General features: G+C 46.8%; 21 non-coding genes across 21 annotated transcripts; all 21 read left to right on the top strand.

Annotated features, from left to right (window-relative positions):
- Positions 1 to 483: 483 nt before the first annotated feature.
- LOC135807748 (5S ribosomal RNA) lies at positions 484 to 602 on the top strand. Its single transcript, XR_010552014.1, has one exon. It is a non-coding gene; the product is annotated as a 5S ribosomal RNA (ribosomal RNA).
- A 411-nt stretch (positions 603 to 1,013) lies between these two features.
- Positions 1,014 to 1,132, top strand: LOC135807404 (5S ribosomal RNA). The gene has a single exon (XR_010551684.1). It is a non-coding gene; the product is annotated as a 5S ribosomal RNA (ribosomal RNA).
- Positions 1,133 to 1,534: 402 nt separating this feature from the next.
- Positions 1,535 to 1,653, top strand: LOC135807403 (5S ribosomal RNA). The gene has a single exon (XR_010551683.1). It is a non-coding gene; the product is annotated as a 5S ribosomal RNA (ribosomal RNA).
- Positions 1,654 to 2,060: 407 nt separating this feature from the next.
- LOC135807689 (5S ribosomal RNA) lies at positions 2,061 to 2,179 on the top strand. Its single transcript, XR_010551959.1, has one exon. It is a non-coding gene; the product is annotated as a 5S ribosomal RNA (ribosomal RNA).
- Positions 2,180 to 2,889: 710 nt separating this feature from the next.
- LOC135807402 (5S ribosomal RNA) lies at positions 2,890 to 3,008 on the top strand. The gene has a single exon (XR_010551682.1). It is a non-coding gene; the product is annotated as a 5S ribosomal RNA (ribosomal RNA).
- Positions 3,009 to 3,418: 410 nt separating this feature from the next.
- LOC135807736 (5S ribosomal RNA) lies at positions 3,419 to 3,537 on the top strand. Its single transcript, XR_010552003.1, has one exon. It is a non-coding gene; the product is annotated as a 5S ribosomal RNA (ribosomal RNA).
- Positions 3,538 to 3,941: 404 nt separating this feature from the next.
- Positions 3,942 to 4,060, top strand: LOC135807401 (5S ribosomal RNA). Its single transcript, XR_010551681.1, has one exon. It is a non-coding gene; the product is annotated as a 5S ribosomal RNA (ribosomal RNA).
- A 405-nt stretch (positions 4,061 to 4,465) lies between these two features.
- Positions 4,466 to 4,584, top strand: LOC135807400 (5S ribosomal RNA). The gene has a single exon (XR_010551680.1). It is a non-coding gene; the product is annotated as a 5S ribosomal RNA (ribosomal RNA).
- A 703-nt stretch (positions 4,585 to 5,287) lies between these two features.
- LOC135807398 (5S ribosomal RNA) lies at positions 5,288 to 5,406 on the top strand. Its single transcript, XR_010551678.1, has one exon. It is a non-coding gene; the product is annotated as a 5S ribosomal RNA (ribosomal RNA).
- A 402-nt stretch (positions 5,407 to 5,808) lies between these two features.
- LOC135807735 (5S ribosomal RNA) lies at positions 5,809 to 5,927 on the top strand. Its single transcript, XR_010552002.1, has one exon. It is a non-coding gene; the product is annotated as a 5S ribosomal RNA (ribosomal RNA).
- Positions 5,928 to 6,331: 404 nt separating this feature from the next.
- LOC135807397 (5S ribosomal RNA) lies at positions 6,332 to 6,450 on the top strand. Its single transcript, XR_010551677.1, has one exon. It is a non-coding gene; the product is annotated as a 5S ribosomal RNA (ribosomal RNA).
- A 405-nt stretch (positions 6,451 to 6,855) lies between these two features.
- Positions 6,856 to 6,974, top strand: LOC135807396 (5S ribosomal RNA). Its single transcript, XR_010551676.1, has one exon. It is a non-coding gene; the product is annotated as a 5S ribosomal RNA (ribosomal RNA).
- Positions 6,975 to 7,379: 405 nt separating this feature from the next.
- Positions 7,380 to 7,498, top strand: LOC135807395 (5S ribosomal RNA). The gene has a single exon (XR_010551675.1). It is a non-coding gene; the product is annotated as a 5S ribosomal RNA (ribosomal RNA).
- A 410-nt stretch (positions 7,499 to 7,908) lies between these two features.
- LOC135807693 (5S ribosomal RNA) lies at positions 7,909 to 8,027 on the top strand. The gene has a single exon (XR_010551963.1). It is a non-coding gene; the product is annotated as a 5S ribosomal RNA (ribosomal RNA).
- Positions 8,028 to 8,434: 407 nt separating this feature from the next.
- On the top strand, positions 8,435 to 8,553 carry LOC135807394 (5S ribosomal RNA). Its single transcript, XR_010551674.1, has one exon. It is a non-coding gene; the product is annotated as a 5S ribosomal RNA (ribosomal RNA).
- A 706-nt stretch (positions 8,554 to 9,259) lies between these two features.
- Positions 9,260 to 9,378, top strand: LOC135807393 (5S ribosomal RNA). Its single transcript, XR_010551673.1, has one exon. It is a non-coding gene; the product is annotated as a 5S ribosomal RNA (ribosomal RNA).
- A 409-nt stretch (positions 9,379 to 9,787) lies between these two features.
- LOC135807688 (5S ribosomal RNA) lies at positions 9,788 to 9,906 on the top strand. Its single transcript, XR_010551958.1, has one exon. It is a non-coding gene; the product is annotated as a 5S ribosomal RNA (ribosomal RNA).
- A 408-nt stretch (positions 9,907 to 10,314) lies between these two features.
- LOC135807692 (5S ribosomal RNA) lies at positions 10,315 to 10,433 on the top strand. Its single transcript, XR_010551962.1, has one exon. It is a non-coding gene; the product is annotated as a 5S ribosomal RNA (ribosomal RNA).
- Positions 10,434 to 10,840: 407 nt separating this feature from the next.
- On the top strand, positions 10,841 to 10,959 carry LOC135807392 (5S ribosomal RNA). Its single transcript, XR_010551672.1, has one exon. It is a non-coding gene; the product is annotated as a 5S ribosomal RNA (ribosomal RNA).
- A 706-nt stretch (positions 10,960 to 11,665) lies between these two features.
- Positions 11,666 to 11,784, top strand: LOC135807391 (5S ribosomal RNA). Its single transcript, XR_010551671.1, has one exon. It is a non-coding gene; the product is annotated as a 5S ribosomal RNA (ribosomal RNA).
- Positions 11,785 to 12,193: 409 nt separating this feature from the next.
- LOC135807686 (5S ribosomal RNA) lies at positions 12,194 to 12,312 on the top strand. The gene has a single exon (XR_010551956.1). It is a non-coding gene; the product is annotated as a 5S ribosomal RNA (ribosomal RNA).
- Positions 12,313 to 12,935: the final 623 nt, after the last annotated feature.

The raw sequence follows: 12,935 nt of genomic DNA, 5'->3' as shown, positions 1-12,935 counted from the left end.
CTGACCCAGCATGCAATTGCGTATTTGCAGCCGCACGCAGGCAGACGCCCTAGATCCCTGATGGCAGCTATGGACTGTACCTGTGCGCCCAGCATGTATTTGTGTGTGTGTGTTATTGTTTCATTTCTTTTCTTCTTCTTCTTCTTTTCTTCTCTTTCTTTGTCTTCCTTGCTGCAAGGCTCAGTTCTTCTTCAGTGTTCGTCGCACAGAAAACAGGACAGTAGATCTACGTTCTTTTTGATTATTCAGCGGCTTCAGTCTATCTTCAAAGGTGTTTTTTTCTTTCTTCCCCGAACCCCTGACCCAGCATGCAATTGCGTATTTGCAGCCGCACGCAGGCAGACGCCCTAGATCCCTGATGGCAGCTATGGACTGTACCTGTGCGCCCAGCATGTATTTGTGTGTGTGTGTGTGTGTTATTGTGCGTGCGTGCGCGACACTGGGTGTTTTCAGTATAAGGGGAGTCGGCGAAAGGAAAAGAATGTCTACGGCCATACCACGTTGAAAATACCGGTTCTCGTCCGATCACCGAAGTCAAGCAACGTCGGGGGAGGTTAGTACTTGGATGGGTGACCGCCTGGGAATATCTCGTGCTGTAGACTTTTTTCTTTTCTTTTCTTTTCTTTTCTTTCCTTTTCATTTCATTTCTTTTCTTCTTCTTCTTCTTCTTCTTTTCTTCTCTTTCTTTGTCTTCCTTGCTGCAAGGCTCAGTTCTTCTTCAGTGTTCGTCGCACAGAAAACAGGACAGTGCTGCGTAGATCTACGTTCTTTTTGATTATTCAGCGGCTTCAGTCTATCTTCAAAGGTGTTTTTTTCTTTCTTCCCCGAACCCCTGACCCAGCATGCAATTGCGTATTTGCAGCCGCACGCAGGCAGACGCCCTAGATCCCTGATGGCAGCTATGGACTGTACCTGTGCGCCCAGCATGTATTTGTGTGTGTGTGTGTTATTGTGCGTGCGTGCGCGACACTGGGTGTTTTCAGTATAAGGGGAGTCGGCGAAAGGAAAAGAATGTCTACGGCCATACCACGTTGAAAATACCGGTTCTCGTCCGATCACCGAAGTCAAGCAACGTCGGGCGAGGTTAGTACTTGGATGGGTGACCGCCTGGGAATACCTCGTGCTGTAGACTTTTTTCTTTTCTTTTCTTTTCTTTTCTTTCCTTTTCATTTCATTTCTTTTCTTCTTCTTCTTTTCTTCTCTTTCTTTGTCTTCCTTGCTGCAAGGCTCAGTTCTTCTTCAGTGTTCGTCGCACAGAAAACAGGACAGTGCTGCGTAGATCTACGTTCTTTTTGATTATTCAACGGCTTCAGTCTATCTTCAAAGGTGTTTTTTTCTTTCTTCCCCGAACCCCTGACCCAGCATGCAATTGCGTATTTGCAGCCGCACGCAGGCAGACGCCCTAGATCCCTGATGGCAGCTATGGACTGTACCTGTGCGCCCAGCATGTATTTGTGTGTGTGTGTGTTATTGTGCGTGCGTGCGCGACACTGGGTGTTTTCAGTATAAGGGGAGTCGGCGAAAGGAAAAGAATGTCTACGGCCATACCACGTTGAAAATACCGGTTCTCGTCCGATCACCGAAGTCAAGCAACGTCGGGCGAGGTTAGTACTTGGATGGGTGACCGCCTGGGAATACCTCGTGCTGTAGACTTTTTTCTTTTCTTTTCTTTTCTTTTCTTTCCTTTTCATTTCATTTCTTTTCTTCTTCTTCTTCTTTTCTTCTCTTTCTTTGTCTTCCTTGCTGCAAGGCTCAGTTCTTCTTCAGTGTTCGTCGCACAGAAAACAGGACAGTGCTGCGTAGATCTACGTTCTTTTTGATTATTCAGCGGCTTCAGTCTATCTTCAAAGGTGTTTTTTTCTTTCTTCCCCGAACCCCTGACCCAGCATGCAATTGCGTATTTGCAGCCGCACGCAGGCAGACGCCCTAGATCCCTGATGGCAGCTATGGACTGTACCTGTGCGCCCAGCATGTATTTGTGTGTGTGTGTGTGTTATTGTGCGTGCGTGCGCGACACTGGGTGTTTTCAGTATAAGGGGAGTCGGCGAAAGGAAAAGAATGTCTACGGCCATACCACGTTGAAAATACCGGTTCTCGTCCGATCACCGAAGTCAAGTAACGTCGGGCGAGGTTAGTACTTGGATGGGTGACCGCCTGGGAATACCTCGTGCTGTAGACTTTTTTCTTTTCTTTTCTTTTCTTTTCTTTCCTTTTCATTTCATTTCTTTTCTTCTTCTTCTTCTTCTTTTCTTCTCTTTCTTTGTCTTCCTTGCTGCAAGGCTCAGTTCTTCTTCAGTGTTCGTCGCACAGAAAACAGGACAGTGCTGCGTAGATCTACGTTCTTTTTGATTATTCAGCGGCTTCAGTCTATCTTCAAAGGTGTTTTTTTCTTTCTTCCCCGAACCCCTGACCCAGCATGCAATTGCGTATTTGCAGCCGCACGCAGGCAGACGCCCTAGATCCCTGATGGCAGCTATGGACTGTACCTGTGCGCCCAGCATGTATTTGTGTGTGTGTGTTATTGTTTCATTTCTTTTCTTCTTCTTCTTCTTTTCTTCTCTTTCTTTGTCTTCCTTGCTGCAAGGCTCAGTTCTTCTTCAGTGTTCGTCGCACAGAAAACAGGACAGTAGATCTACGTTCTTTTTGATTATTCAGCGGCTTCAGTCTATCTTCAAAGGTGTTTTTTTCTTTCTTCCCCGAACCCCTGACCTAGCATGCAATTGCGTATTTGCAGCCGCACGCAGGCAGACGCCCTAGATCCCTGATGGCAGCTATGGACTGTACCTGTGCGCCCAGCATGTATTTGTGTGTGTGTGTGTGTGTTATTGTGCGTGCGTGCGCGACACTGGGTGTTTTCAGTATAAGGGGAGTCGGCGAAAGGAAAAGAATGTCTACGGCCATACCACGTTGAAAATACCGGTTCTCGTCCGATCACCGAAGTCAAGCAACGTCGGGCGAGGTTAGTACTTGGATGGGTGACCGCCTGGGAATACCTCGTGCTGTAGACTTTTTCTTTTCTTTTCTTTTCTTTTCTTTCCTTTTCATTCCATTTCTTTTCTTCTTCTTCTTCTTTTCTTCTCTTTCTTTGTCTTCCTTGCTGCAAGGCTCAGTTCTTCTTCAGTGTTCGTCGCACAGAAAACAGGACAGTGCTGCGTAGATCTACGTTCTTTTTGATTATTCATCGGCTTCAGTCTATCTTCAAAGGTGTTTTTTTCTTTCTTCCCCGAACCCCTGACCCAGCATGCAATTGCGTATTTGCAGCCGCACGCAGGCAGACGCCCTAGATCCCTGATGGCAGCTATGGACTGTACCTGTGCGCCCAGCATGTATTTGTGTGTGTGTGTGTGTGTGTTATTGTGCGTGCGTGCGCGACACTGGGTGTTTTCAGTATAAGGGGAGTCGGCGAAAGGAAAAGAATGTCTACGGCCATACCACGTTGAAAATACCGGTTCTCGTCCGATCACCGAAGTCAAGCAACGTCGGGCGAGGTTAGTACTTGGATGGGTGACCGCCTGGGAATACCTCGTGCTTTAGACTTTTTTCTTTTCTTTTCTTTTCCTTTCTTTCCTTTTCATTTCATTTCTTTTCTTCTTCTTCTTTTCTTCTCTTTCTTTGTCTTCCTTGCTGCAAGGCTCAGTTCTTCTTCTGTGTTCGTCGCACAGAAAACAGGACAGTGCTGCGTAGATCTACGTTCTTTTTGATTATTCAACGGCTTCAGTCTATCTTCAAAGGTGTTTTTTTCTTTCTTCCCCGAACCCCTGACCCAGCATGCAATTGCGTATTTGCAGCCGCACGCAGGCAGACGCCCTAGATCCCTGATGGCAGCTATGGACTGTACCTGTGCGCCCAGCATGTATTTGTGTGTGTGTGTGTGTTATTGTGCGTGCGTGCGCGACACTGGGTGTTTTCAGTATAAGGGGAGTCGGCGAAAGGAAAAGAATGTCTACGGCCATACCACGTTGAAAATACCGGTTCTCGTCCGATCACCGAAGTCAAGCAACGTCGGGCGAGGTTAGTACTTGGATGGGTGACCGCCTGGGAATACCTCGTGCTGTAGACTTTTTTCTTTTCTTTTCTTTTCTTTTCTTTCCTTTTCATTTCATTTCTTTTCTTCTTCTTCTTCTTTTCTTCTCTTTCTTTGTCTTCCTTGCTGCAAGGCTCAGTTCTTCTTCAGTGTTCGTCGCACAGAAAACAGGACAGTGCTGCGTAGATCTACGTTCTTTTTGATTATTCAGCGGCTTCAGTCTATCTTCAAAGGTGTTTTTTTCTTTCTTCCCCGAACCCCTGACCCAGCATGCAATTGCGTATTTGCAGCCGCACGCAGGCAGACGCCCTAGATCCCTGATGGCAGCTATGGACTGTACCTGTGCGCCCAGCATGTATTTGTGTGTGTGTGTGTTATTGCGCGTGCGTGCGCGACACTGGGTGTTTTCAGTATAAGGGGAGTCGGCGAAAGGAAAAGAATGTCTACGGCCATACCACGTTGAAAATACCGGTTCTCGTCCGATCACCGAAGTCAAGCAACGTCGGGCGAGGTTAGTACTTGGATGGGTGACCGCCTGGGAATACCTCGTGCTGTAGACTTTTTTCTTTTCTTTTCTTTTCTTTTCTTTCCTTTTCATTTCATTTCTTTTCTTCTTCTTCTTCTTTTCTTCTCTTTCTTTGTCTTCCTTGCTGCAAGGCTCAGTTCTTCTTCAGTGTTCGTCGCACAGAAAACAGGACAGTGCTGCGTAGATCTACGTTCTTTTTGATTATTCAGCGGCTTCAGTCTATCTTCAAAGGTGTTTTTTTCTTTCTTCCCCGAACCCCTGACCCAGCATGCAATTGCGTATTTGCAGCCGCACGCAGGCAGACGCCCTAGATCCCTGATGGCAGCTATGGACTGTACCTGTGCGCCCAGCATGTATTTGTGTGTGTGTGTTATTGTTTCATTTCTTTTCTTCTTCTTCTTCTTTTCTTCTCTTTCTTTGTCTTCCTTGCTGCAAGGCTCAGTTCTTCTTCAGTGTTCGTCGCACAGAAAACAGGACAGTAGATCTACGTTCTTTTTGATTATTCAGCGGCTTCAGTCTATCTTCAAAGGTGTTTTTTTCTTTCTTCCCCGAACCCCTGACCCAGCATGCAATTGCGTATTTGCAGCCGCACGCAGGCAGACGCCCTAGATCCCTGATGGCAGCTATGGACTGTACCTGTGCGCCCAGCATGTATTTGTGTGTGTGTGTGTTATTGTGCGTGCGTGCGCGACACTGGGTGTTTTCAGTATAAGGGGAGTCGGCGAAAGGAAAAGAATGTCTACGGCCATACCACGTTGAAAATACCGGTTCTCGTCCGATCACCGAAGTCAAGCAACGTCGGGCGAGGTTAGTACTTGGATGGGTGACCGCCTGGGAATACCTCGTGCTGTAGACTTTTTTCTTTTCTTTTCTTTTCTTTTCTTTCCTTTTCATTTCATTTCTTTTCTTCTTCTTCTTTTCTTCTCTTTCTTTGTCTTCCTTGCTGCAAGGCTCAGTTCTTCTTCAGTGTTCGTCGCACAGAAAACAGGACAGTGCTGCGTAGATCTACGTTCTTTTTGATTATTCAACGGCTTCAGTCTATCTTCAAAGGTGTTTTTTTCTTTCTTCCCCGAACCCCTGACCCAGCATGCAATTGCGTATTTGCAGCCGCACGCAGGCAGACGCCCTAGATCCCTGATGGCAGCTATGGACTGTACCTGTGCGCCCAGCATGTATTTGTGTGTGTGTGTGTTATTGTGCGTGCGTGCGCGACACTGGGTGTTTTCAGTATAAGGGGAGTCGGCGAAAGGAAAAGAATGTCTACGGCCATACCACGTTGAAAATACCGGTTCTCGTCCGATCACCGAAGTCAAGCAACGTCGGGCGAGGTTAGTACTTGGATGGGTGACCGCCTGGGAATACCTCGTGCTTTAGACTTTTTTCTTTTCTTTTCTTTTCCTTTCTTTCCTTTTCATTTCATTTCTTTTCTTCTTCTTCTTTTCTTCTCTTTCTTTGTCTTCCTTGCTGCAAGGCTCAGTTCTTCTTCTGTGTTCGTCGCACAGAAAACAGGACAGTGCTGCGTAGATCTACGTTCTTTTTGATTATTCAACGGCTTCAGTCTATCTTCAAAGGTGTTTTTTTCTTTCTTCCCCGAACCCCTGACCCAGCATGCAATTGCGTATTTGCAGCCGCACGCAGGCAGACGCCCTAGATCCCTGATGGCAGCTATGGACTGTACCTGTGCGCCCAGCATGTATTTGTGTGTGTGTGTGTGTTATTGTGCGTGCGTGCGCGACACTGGGTGTTTTCAGTATAAGGGGAGTCGGCGAAAGGAAAAGAATGTCTACGGCCATACCACGTTGAAAATACCGGTTCTCGTCCGATCACCGAAGTCAAGCAACGTCGGGCGAGGTTAGTACTTGGATGGGTGACCGCCTGGGAATACCTCGTGCTGTAGACTTTTTTCTTTTCTTTTCTTTTCTTTTCTTTCCTTTTCATTTCATTTCTTTTCTTCTTCTTCTTCTTTTCTTCTCTTTCTTTGTCTTCCTTGCTGCAAGGCTCAGTTCTTCTTCAGTGTTCGTCGCACAGAAAACAGGACAGTGCTGCGTAGATCTACGTTCTTTTTGATTATTCAGCGGCTTCAGTCTATCTTCAAAGGTGTTTTTTTCTTTCTTCCCCGAACCCCTGACCCAGCATGCAATTGCGTATTTGCAGCCGCACGCAGGCAGACGCCCTAGATCCCTGATGGCAGCTATGGACTGTACCTGTGCGCCCAGCATGTATTTGTGTGTGTGTGTGTTATTGCGCGTGCGTGCGCGACACTGGGTGTTTTCAGTATAAGGGGAGTCGGCGAAAGGAAAAGAATGTCTACGGCCATACCACGTTGAAAATACCGGTTCTCGTCCGATCACCGAAGTCAAGCAACGTCGGGCGAGGTTAGTACTTGGATGGGTGACCGCCTGGGAATACCTCGTGCTGTAGACTTTTTTCTTTTCTTTTCTTTTCTTTTCTTTCCTTTTCATTTCATTTCTTTTCTTCTTCTTCTTCTTTTCTTCTCTTTCTTTGTCTTCCTTGCTGCAAGGCTCAGTTCTTCTTCAGTGTTCGTCGCACAGAAAACAGGACAGTGCTGCGTAGATCTACGTTCTTTTTGATTATTCAGCGGCTTCAGTCTATCTTCAAAGGTGTTTTTTTCTTTCTTCCCCGAACCCCTGACCCAGCATGCAATTGCGTATTTGCAGCCGCACGCAGGCAGACGCCCTAGATCCCTGATGGCAGCTATGGACTGTACCTGTGCGCCCAGCATGTATTTGTGTGTGTGTGTGTTATTGTGCGTGCGTGCGCGACACTGGGTGTTTTCAGTATAAGGGGAGTCGGCGAAAGGAAAAGAATGTCTACGGCCATACCACGTTGAAAATACCGGTTCTCGTCCGATCACCGAAGTCAAGCAACGTCGGGCGAGGTTAGTACTTGGATGGGTGACCGCCTGGGAATACCTCGTGCTGTAGACTTTTTTCTTTTCTTTTCTTTTCTTTTCTTTTCTTTCCTTTTCATTTCATTTCTTTTCTTCTTCTTCTTCTTTTCTTCTCTTTCTTTGTCTTCCTTGCTGCAAGGCTCAGTTCTTCTTCAGTGTTCGTCGCACAGAAAACAGGACAGTGCTGCGTAGATCTACGTTCTTTTTGATTATTCAGCGGCTTCAGTCTATCTTCAAAGGTGTTTTTTTCTTTCTTCCCCGAACCCCTGACCCAGCATGCAATTGCGTATTTGCAGCCGCACGCAGGCAGACGCCCTAGATCCCTGATGGCAGCTATGGACTGTACCTGTGCGCCCAGCATGTATTTGTGTGTGTGTGTGTTATTGTGCGTGCGTGCGCGACACTGGGTGTTTTCAGTATAAGGGGAGTCGGCGAAAGGAAAAGAATGTCTACGGCCATACCACGTTGAAAATACCGGTTCTCGTCCGGTCACCGAAGTCAAGCAACGTCGGGCGAGGTTAGTACTTGGATGGGTGACCGCCTGGGAATACCTCGTGCTGTAGACTTTTTTCTTTTCTTTTCTTTTCTTTTCTTTCCTTTTCATTTCATTTCTTTTCTTCTTCTTCTTCTTTTCTTCTCTTTCTTTGTCTTCCTTGCTGCAAGGCTCAGTTCTTCTTCAGTGTTCGTCGCACAGAAAACAGGACAGTGCTGCGTAGATCTACGTTCTTTTTGATTATCCAGCGGCTTCAGTCTATCTTCAAAGGTGTTTTTTTCTTTCTTCCCCGAACCCCTGACCCAGCATGCAATTGCGTATTTGCAGCCGCACGCAGGCAGACGCCCTAGATCCCTGATGGCAGCTATGGACTGTACCTGTGCGCCCAGCATGTATTTGTGTGTGTGTGTGTGTTATTGTGCGTGCGTGCGCGACACTGGGTGTTTTCAGTATAAGGGGAGTCGGCGAAAGGAAAAGAATGTCTACGGCCATACCACGTTGAAAATACCGGTTCTCGTCCGATCACCGAAGTCAAGCAACGTCGGGCGAGGTTAGTACTTGGATGGGTGACCGCCTGGGAATACCTCGTGCTGTAGACTTTTTTCTTTTCTTTTCTTTTCTTTTCTTTCCTTTTCATTTCATTTCTTTTCTTCTTCTTCTTCTTCTTTTCTTCTCTTTCTTTGTCTTCCTTGCTGCAAGGCTCAGTTCTTCTTCAGTGTTCGTCGCACAGAAAACAGGACAGTGCTGCGTAGATCTACGTTCTTTTTGATTATTCAGCGGCTTCAGTCTATCTTCAAAGGTGTTTTTTTCTTTCTTCCCCGAACCCCTGACCCAGCATGCAATTGCGTATTTGCAGCCGCACGCAGGCAGACGCCCTAGATCCCTGATGGCAGCTATGGACTGTACCTGTGCGCCCAGCATGTATTTGTGTGTGTGTGTTATTGTTTCATTTCTTTTCTTCTTCTTCTTCTTTTCTTCTCTTTCTTTGTCTTCCTTGCTGCAAGGCTCAGTTCTTCTTCAGTGTTCGTCGCACAGAAAACAGGACAGTAGATCTACGTTCTTTTTGATTATTCAGCGGCTTCAGTCTATCTTCAAAGGTGTTTTTTTCTTTCTTCCCCGAACCCCTGACCCAGCATGCAATTGCGTATTTGCAGCCGCACGCAGGCAGACGCCCTAGATCCCTGATGGCAGCTATGGACTGTACCTGTGCGCCCAGCATGTATTTGTGTGTGTGTGTGTTATTGTGCGTGCGTGCGCGACACTGGGTGTTTTCAGTATAAGGGGAGTCGGCGAAAGGAAAAGAATGTCTACGGCCATACCACGTTGAAAATACCGGTTCTCGTCCGATCACCGAAGTCAAGCAACGTCGGGCGAGGTTAGTACTTGGATGGGTGACCGCCTGGGAATACCTCGTGCTGTAGACTTTTTTCTTTTCTTTTCTTTTCTTTTCTTTCCTTTTCATTTCATTTCTTTTCTTCTTCTTCTTCTTTTCTTCTCTTTCTTTGTCTTCCTTGCTGCAAGGCTCAGTACTTCTTCAGTGTTCGTCGCACAGAAAACAGGACAGTGCTGCGTAGATCTACGTTCTTTTTGATTATTCAGCGGCTTCAGTCTATCTTCAAAGGTGTTTTTTTCTTTCTTCCCCGAACCCCTGACCCAGCATGCAATTGCGTATTTGCAGCCGCACGCAGGCAGACGCCCTAGATCCCTGATGGCAGCTATGGACTGTACCTGTGCGCCCAGCATGTATTTGTGTGTGTGTGTGTGTGTTATTGTGCGTGCGTGCGCGACACTGGGTGTTTTCAGTATAAGGGGAGTCGGCGAAAGGAAAAGAATGTCTACGGCCATACCACGTTGAAAATACCGGTTCTCGTCCGATCACCGAAGTCAAGTAACGTCGGGCGAGGTTAGTACTTGGATGGGTGACCGCCTGGGAATACCTCGTGCTGTAGACTTTTTTCTTTTCTTTTCTTTTCTTTTCTTTCCTTTTCATTTCATTTCTTTTCTTCTTCTTCTTCTTCTTTTCTTCTCTTTCTTTGTCTTCCTTGCTGCAAGGCTCAGTTCTTCTTCAGTGTTCGTCGCACAGAAAACAGGACAGTGCTGCGTAGATCTACGTTCTTTTTGATTATTCAGCGGCTTCAGTCTATCTTCAAAGGTGTTTTTTTCTTTCTTCCCCGAACCCCTGACCCAGCATGCAATTGCGTATTTGCAGCCGCACGCAGGCAGACGCCCTAGATCCCTGATGGCAGCTATGGACTGTACCTGTGCGCCCAGCATGTATTTGTGTGTGTGTGTGTTATTGTGCGTGCGTGCGCGACACTGGGTGTTTTCAGTATAAGGGGAGTCGGCGAAAGGAAAAGAATGTCTACGGCCATACCACGTTGAAAATACCGGTTCTCGTCCGGTCACCGAAGTCAAGCAACGTCGGGCGAGGTTAGTACTTGGATGGGTGACCGCCTGGGAATACCTCGTGCTGTAGACTTTTTTCTTTTCTTTTCTTTTCTTTTCTTTCCTTTTCATTTCATTTCTTTTCTTCTTCTTCTTCTTTTCTTCTCTTTCTTTGTCTTCCTTGCTGCAAGGCTCAGTTCTTCTTCAGTGTTCGTCGCACAGAAAACAGGACAGTGCTGCGTAGATCTACGTTCTTTTTGATTATCCAGCGGCTTCAGTCTATCTTCAAAGGTGTTTTTTTCTTTCTTCCCCGAACCCCTGACCCAGCATGCAATTGCGTATTTGCAGCCGCACGCAGGCAGACGCCCTAGATCCCTGATGGCAGCTATGGACTGTACCTGTGCGCCCAGCATGTATTTGTGTGTGTGTGTGTGTTATTGTGCGTGCGTGCGCGACACTGGGTGTTTTCAGTATAAGGGGAGTCGGCGAAAGGAAAAGAATGTCTACGGCCATACCACGTTGAAAATACCGGTTCTCGTCCGATCACCGAAGTCAAGCAACGTCGGGCGAGGTTAGTACTTGGATGGGTGACCGCCTGGGAATACCTCGTGCTGTAGACTTTTTTCTTTTCTTTTCTTTTCTTTTCTTTCCTTTTCATTTCATTTCTTTTCTTCTTCTTCTTCTTCTTTTCTTCTCTTTCTTTGTCTTCCTTGCTGCAAGGCTCAGTTCTTCTTCAGTGTTCGTCGCACAGAAAACAGGACAGTGCTGCGTAGATCTACGTTCTTTTTGATTATTCAGCGGCTTCAGTCTATCTTCAAAGGTGTTTTTTTCTTTCTTCCCCGAACCCCTGACCCAGCATGCAATTGCGTATTTGCAGCCGCACGCAGGCAGACGCCCTAGATCCCTGATGGCAGCTATGGACTGTACCTGTGCGCCCAGCATGTATTTGTGTGTGTGTGTTATTGTTTCATTTCTTTTCTTCTTCTTCTTCTTTTCTTCTCTTTCTTTGTCTTCCTTGCTGCAAGGCTCAGTTCTTCTTCAGTGTTCGTCGCACAGAAAACAGGACAGTAGATCTACGTTCTTTTTGATTATTCAGCGGCTTCAGTCTATCTTCAAAGGTGTTTTTTTCTTTCTTCCCCGAACCCCTGACCCAGCATGCAATTGCGTATTTGCAGCCGCACGCAGGCAGACGCCCTAGATCCCTGATGGCAGCTATGGACTGTACCTGTGCGCCCAGCATGTATTTGTGTGTGTGTGTGTTATTGTGCGTGCGTGCGCGACACTGGGTGTTTTCAGTATAAGGGGAGTCGGCGAAAGGAAAAGAATGTCTACGGCCATACCACGTTGAAAATACCGGTTCTCGTCCGATCACCGAAGTCAAGCAACGTCGGGCGAGGTTAGTACTTGGATGGGTGACCGCCTGGGAATACCTCGTGCTGTAGACTTTTTTCTTTTCTTTTCTTTTCTTTTCTTTCCTTTTCATTTCATTTCTTTTCTTCTTCTTCTTCTTTTCTTCTCTTTCTTTGTCTTCCTTGCTGCAAGGCTCAGTACTTCTTCAGTGTTCGTCGCACAGAAAACAGGACAGTGCTGCGTAGATCTACGTTCTTTTTGATTATTCAGCGGCTTCAGTCTATCTTCAAAGGTGTTTTTTTCTTTCTTCCCCGAACCCCTGACCCAGCATGCAATTGCGTATTTGCAGCCGCACGCAGGCAGACGCCCTAGATCCCTGATGGCAGCTATGGACTGTACCTGTGCGCCCAGCATGTATTTGTGTGTGTGTGTGTGTGTTATTGTGCGTGCGTGCGCGACACTGGGTGTTTTCAGTATAAGGGGAGTCGGCGAAAGGAAAAGAATGTCTACGGCCATACCACGTTGAAAATACCGGTTCTCGTCCGATCACCGAAGTCAAGTAACGTCGGGCGAGGTTAGTACTTGGATGGGTGACCGCCTGGGAATACCTCGTGCTGTAGACTTTTTTCTTTTCTTTTCTTTTCTTTTCTTTCCTTTTCATTTCATTTCTTTTCTTCTTCTTCTTCTTCTTTTCTTCTCTTTCTTTGTCTTCCTTGCTGCAAGGCTCAGTTCTTCTTCAGTGTTCGTCGCACAGAAAACAGGACAGTGCTGCGTAGATCTACGTTCTTTTTGATTATTCAGCGGCTTCAGTCTATCTTCAAAGGTGTTTTTTTCTTTCTTCCCCGAACCCCTGACCCAGCATGCAATTGCGTATTTGCAGCCGCACGCAGGCAGACGCCCTAGATCCCTGATGGCAGCTATGGACTGTACCTGTGCGCCCAGCATGTATTTGTGTGTGTGTGTTATTGTTTCATTTCTTTTCTTCTTCTTCTTCTTTTCTTCTCTTTCTTTGTCTTCCTTGCTGCAAGGCTCAGTTCTTCTTCAGTGTTCGTCGCACAGAAAACAGGACAGTAGATCTACGTTCTTTTTGATTATTCAGCGGCTTCAGTCTATCTTCAAAGGTGTTTTTTTCTTTCTTCCCCGAACCCCTGACCCAGCATGCAATTGCGTATTTGCAGCCGCACGCAGGCAGACGCCCTAGATCCCTGATGGCAGCTATGGACTGTACCTGTGCGCCCAGCATGTA

The sequence above is a fragment of the Sycon ciliatum genome, chromosome 1 (genome assembly GCF_964019385.1).
Source record: "Sycon ciliatum chromosome 1, ocSycCili1.1, whole genome shotgun sequence".
Classification (NCBI taxonomy): domain Eukaryota; kingdom Metazoa; phylum Porifera; class Calcarea; order Leucosolenida; family Sycettidae; genus Sycon; species Sycon ciliatum.
Note: the sequence above shows the minus strand (reverse complement) of the source record. Positions and strands in the feature narration are given on the sequence as shown.